Source organism: Impatiens glandulifera, chromosome 6, assembly GCF_907164915.1.
Source record: "Impatiens glandulifera chromosome 6, dImpGla2.1, whole genome shotgun sequence".
NCBI lineage: Eukaryota > Viridiplantae > Streptophyta > Magnoliopsida > Ericales > Balsaminaceae > Impatiens > Impatiens glandulifera.
The window spans coordinates 21,767,304-21,772,400 of NC_061867.1; positions in this window are offsets into that span (position 1 = coordinate 21,767,304).

The following is a 5,097-nucleotide window of genomic DNA, read 5'->3' on the forward strand; positions in this document are numbered from 1 at the left end:
GGCTGTCTGATTCGGATCTTCGGATAATCAGATCATCATTGTTTTTATTGCATGCTTCTAATTAGGATCTTATCATCTTGCATTTTCCCAAGAAGCATCTATTTCGTCATATTACGTCATCGTGTATTTCGAAGTTTCCGGTTGATCTTCTCGTAATATGGTCGGTCTGGTTGAGATGTTGAAGTCGGTTCCTCTTGATCATGACTTGATCTTCTGGAGCCAGATTACTTTGATATATTCTCCAGCCGGTTTATGCGGTCTCCAGCCGGTAGCTTGATCTGTTTCTACACATGAAAGTTGAGATTAATTTAGTTCTCTGGCCGTTTAAAATTAACTTACTTAATTTTTCTAACATATATAATATTTTTAGCTTCTATTAATGCATCCACAATTTTCTCTGCTTGCTTCTCAACTTTAAGTTCTATTAATGTTTCCACAATTCTCATTTTCAAGTAAAATGAGTACACAAAAAATGTTAGTAATTGTTTCAACACTTATATTAGAAAATAAAATGACATGCATACCTTTTTGCAACAAAAATACTGACAATGTTTTCAACTTTTGAACCACAAATGTTGGCAATGGTTTCAACTGTAACAAGAACTATTTTCAAGTCACATGAGTACACAACAAAATTTTCACTCTCCTTGGATAGGTGATTAACTCCCTTCAACAAGACAAGTTCTAATAAGATGGAATCTCAGTATTGACAATAATTTTGTTAAACTACTTACTCTCTTAACTTTTTTTCTCCTAACATCATTCAACTCCAAATTAAGGTGTCCCCACAGATATAAATGAAAATAGAAACTGGTGTAAGAAACATAAATAAGGAGTAAGAAACATAAATAAGTAGCTACGGTTTGTTACGTGTAAGTGATAAATATTAGATTCTACCAAAAAAAACATTCTATAAAAAATATTATATGACAGAAGCATATTTCTCTAAGCTTTTCACGTTATTTATTTTTTTCAATTGGCAAATTATGTGAAATGTGTAGTGATATAACACATATATAGTTATTAATGAACACTATAATTGTTATAAAAATAGCAAAAACACAAACTAAGCATAACTCTAACCACCACTTGTTTGTATTTATTTATACTAGTAAGTTGAAGACACCTCTACAAATTCTCACGTCAATATAAATGAGAAGTAAGAATAAATTGGTGAATTACATACCTTAACTTCCCTCAAATTAAGACATTCTTTCCAAGCGTTATATTTTCTCTTCATTATTTTAATAGTAATCTACACAAACATACACAATCAGACTAATAATAAAAATAATTTATGTGTTTAAAGGTACAATATTTTCAATACCTACACCTACAACTATATGCCACTACACTTATTTATCATCATTGTTCAATATCCTAATTGATTACATTATATTCTATTTATACTACTATTCTAACCAACTATACTAACTTCATATCATATTAACTACTATTAATACTAATTAAATTATCTAACTACAAACACATGACATAACCCACCAACATGATAGTTTTTAATGTTGTGGTTAAACACCAATAAAAGAATTAAATAACACACAAACAATATTTGAAACCAAACATGACATCAAATAATGACGATAGTTTTTCTTTTAAAGTGAAACCTTACATACTTAAAATTGTATGTGGCAGAACTAATAGAAGTTAGCATTGTGAGGGGAACTAGTAAAATAAGTCATTCTTTTAGTCATTTGAAAGTTCAATTGAGTGAGGATTCAGAAAAATCTGTCTTCTCATCTTGGACTGAGCATAAACATTCTTCGAGCAATTCAACTTGCTTAACATCGCTTTTCACGTCGTGTTCTTGAGCATTTGTCTTGTTTAAATTCATTTACAATACCAATTGAGGTTTTATAAAAGGCTTATTATTATTATGTTGGGAAAAATTAAAAACAAAGTAAAGAAAAGAGTTAATTAAGTGAGAAATAATTAACTTAGAAATAAACAAACGTTGTGAAACATTAAACAACAGAATTTTAATGATGTTTAAGAAGAATAAATCTAGTTGTTTAAATAGAATAAAGCTAAGTTGTCTATTTGTTTTGTGCGGGTGTTTAAAACTATGCTAATTTAGACGTGGTCTAAGAAAGCTAAATAAACGTGTAACATAGTTAGACGTGTTAGTCTAACTCCTTTGGACTTGGTCTAAAGGAAAACGTAGTTAGACGTGGTAGTCTAACTTTTTAGACTTGTTCTAAAGGAAACGTAGTTAGACGTAGTAGTCTAACTCCTTTCGACTTGATCTAAAGGGAAACGTAGTTAGACCAGGTCGTTTAACTTCTTTAAACTTGGTCTAAAGGGATGTGTAGTTAGACAAGGACGTCTAACTCCTTTAGACTTGGTTTAAAGGGATGCGTAGTTAGACGAGGTCCTCTAACTCCTTTATACTTGGTCTAAAGGGATGCGTATTAGACGAGGTCGTCTAACTCCTTTAGACTTGGTCTAAAGGGATTCGTAGTTAGACGAGGTCGTCTAACTCCTTTAGACTTGGTCTAAAAGGATGCGTAGTTAGACGAGGTCATCTAACTTCTTTAGACTTGGTCTAAAGGGATGAATAGTTAGACGAGGACGTATAATTCCTTTAGACTTGGTTTAAAGGATACGTAGTTAGACGAGGACGTCTAACTCCTTTAGACGAGGACGTCTAACTCCTTTAGACAAGGTCTAATGGATCACGTCTAATTCCTTACTTTAGAAACCGTTTGAAGAAAGCATACCTCTAACCATGATCAACTAGTTGTCTGCTACTCCTGCTCCACTCACTTCTGTGCAGTCTGTCAATCCAGCTAATTGTATAAAATGAACAAACGCCATGTACACAAATATCCTTCCAACTGCTTGTCTAGTACAAAACAACTTCAAAGGATATTCGGCGCACTACCATTTCGGTATGGCCACAATCCATTTTCTCAGAGTCTGATGCATTCTGTTACTATGGGCGGCCTTCTAACGGACACTTGCCACGTGTGCAAAAAAAGATTCGACCGTTGGTGTCCTTCTACTACAAATAGATGCTCAAGGAAAACGAATGAATCTCTTAGTTACCGAATTCATAAGTTTACTCTTGCTCTTACTGATCTATATCATCATTCAAGCTTAAGAGAGAAAATCAATTATTGTCCAGATGTGAGAATATTGTAAGTTTAATAGACGTTATTTTATTCAACAGAGAGTTAGCTAGCTTAGTAAGTTGTATTCGATTCAAAGTATTTAATGGATATACTTCCGGTTGTGAAAGAAGGGGTGACGTAGGAGTGTTATCTCCGAACATCCATAAAACTCCATGTGTTCTTTACTTTCTTCCATTTACCTTCCATCCGTTCAAAGTTTCAAATCCGATGAACACTTTCGCACTTGAATCTTTTATTATTTGCTGTTATTAATAGTTAGACCCTAGTCTCTATTGTTAGCACCAATCCTATCAATTGGTATCAGAGCCTCGTTTTCTATTTTCAAACTTCTAAAGAATCTGTATCATGACTTAAGATCCCGGCTCCTCCAACATTCCTATGTTTTCGAAAGAAAACTATATCGTGTGGAAGAAGAGGAGTTTGTGCTCATCTTGCTTCCTTAGATGATGACATGTGGAGTGTCTTCACAAAAGGTTCTATCAAAATAGAGAAAGACAAATCTGAGTGGACAAATGAAGACAAGAGGAAGAACAACCTCGACAACCTGGCCATGGATATCTTATATAGATCTTTTGACGACAACATGTTTAACTATATTATATCATGCGATTCTACCAAAGAAGTTTGGGAAAGGCTCACTCAACTTTGTGAAGGCAAAGAGAAAACCAAAGAACACAAGATTACGGTTTCCACGAAACAGTTTGACAACTTTAAAATGCGTCCTAGAGAGACGATGTCTGAGTTTGATGCAAGATTCAGCAAAATCGTCACCACTCTCTATTCTGGGAAAGACCTACAGCAACAGAGAGATTTCTATAAATGTCATGCGAGTTTTACCTAAGGAGTGGGACATTAAGACTATGGAGATGATGGAGTCCAAAGACCTCAATAAGATGGAGCTCTTTGACTTGCTTGCCAATCTAAAGGCCTATGAGTTTGAGTTGAACTACAGGAATAAAGAGGAACACCCCACATCAACCATCATAACCAAGTCTTTAGTGACTGCTGAGGAGCCACCAGTTGCCACTAAAGTAAAGACGACTACCTAGAAGCTCAGCAAGGACGCGATGGCTCTCTTCGTGAAGAAATTTGACAAATTCATGAAGAAGAGCAATTCTAATTCAAACACTTCAAACAATAACAATGATGATAAGACAAACTCTAAGGTTAACGTGAAGTGTTTTAACTGTGGCAAAATAGGTCATTACATATCGGAGTGCAATAAGCCAAAACGTGATGAGAAAAATAAAGACAACGAGAAAGAGCTGAAGGCTCTCATGGAGGCTGACAGCAAGGCTAAGTGGATCCAAAGCGACTCAGAAGACTCATCATCTAGTGATAGTGATGATAAAGAGGTTGCTTATTTCATGGGAAGATAAGAGGAAGATTCTGAGGTATTTGATTTCTCTTCAGAAGAGTTTATACGAAATGACTTAGTTATTGCACTCAATGACATGGTCATGGAGTATAGAAAGTTATCTGAATCTCAAACTGAAATAAGGTCAAAATATGAAATCGATAAACCTATTTTATCTCAATCTACAAAATATTTTTTTTTGAAAACAACATGGTCGAGATCTTATCTGAAAATGAGAAACTTAAAGAAAAGGTTCAAACAATGTTTTCTGAAAACTAACGTTTCACTTATATTTTCAGTTATTGGACAAGGTCTAGAGAAGCTGTCAAATATTAGATTAGTCTATTAAGGCCTGCCGGATGCAAATCCGGTTTAGGATATGACAAAGTTATCCCAGATAAGTCTAGTGAAAAGTTAAAGTCAGTAGCAGACAAGTTTAAGCCAATAAGCTTTGTCAAAGAGAGTTTAACTAATAATAGAACTAATCCAAGCTGTGAGGATCTAACATTAAAGAATGAGATTATTTATGTTCCGCTAACTATAAGCTGGTTGAAACTTAGAAAGGAAGGCTAGAAAGTCTGGAATATC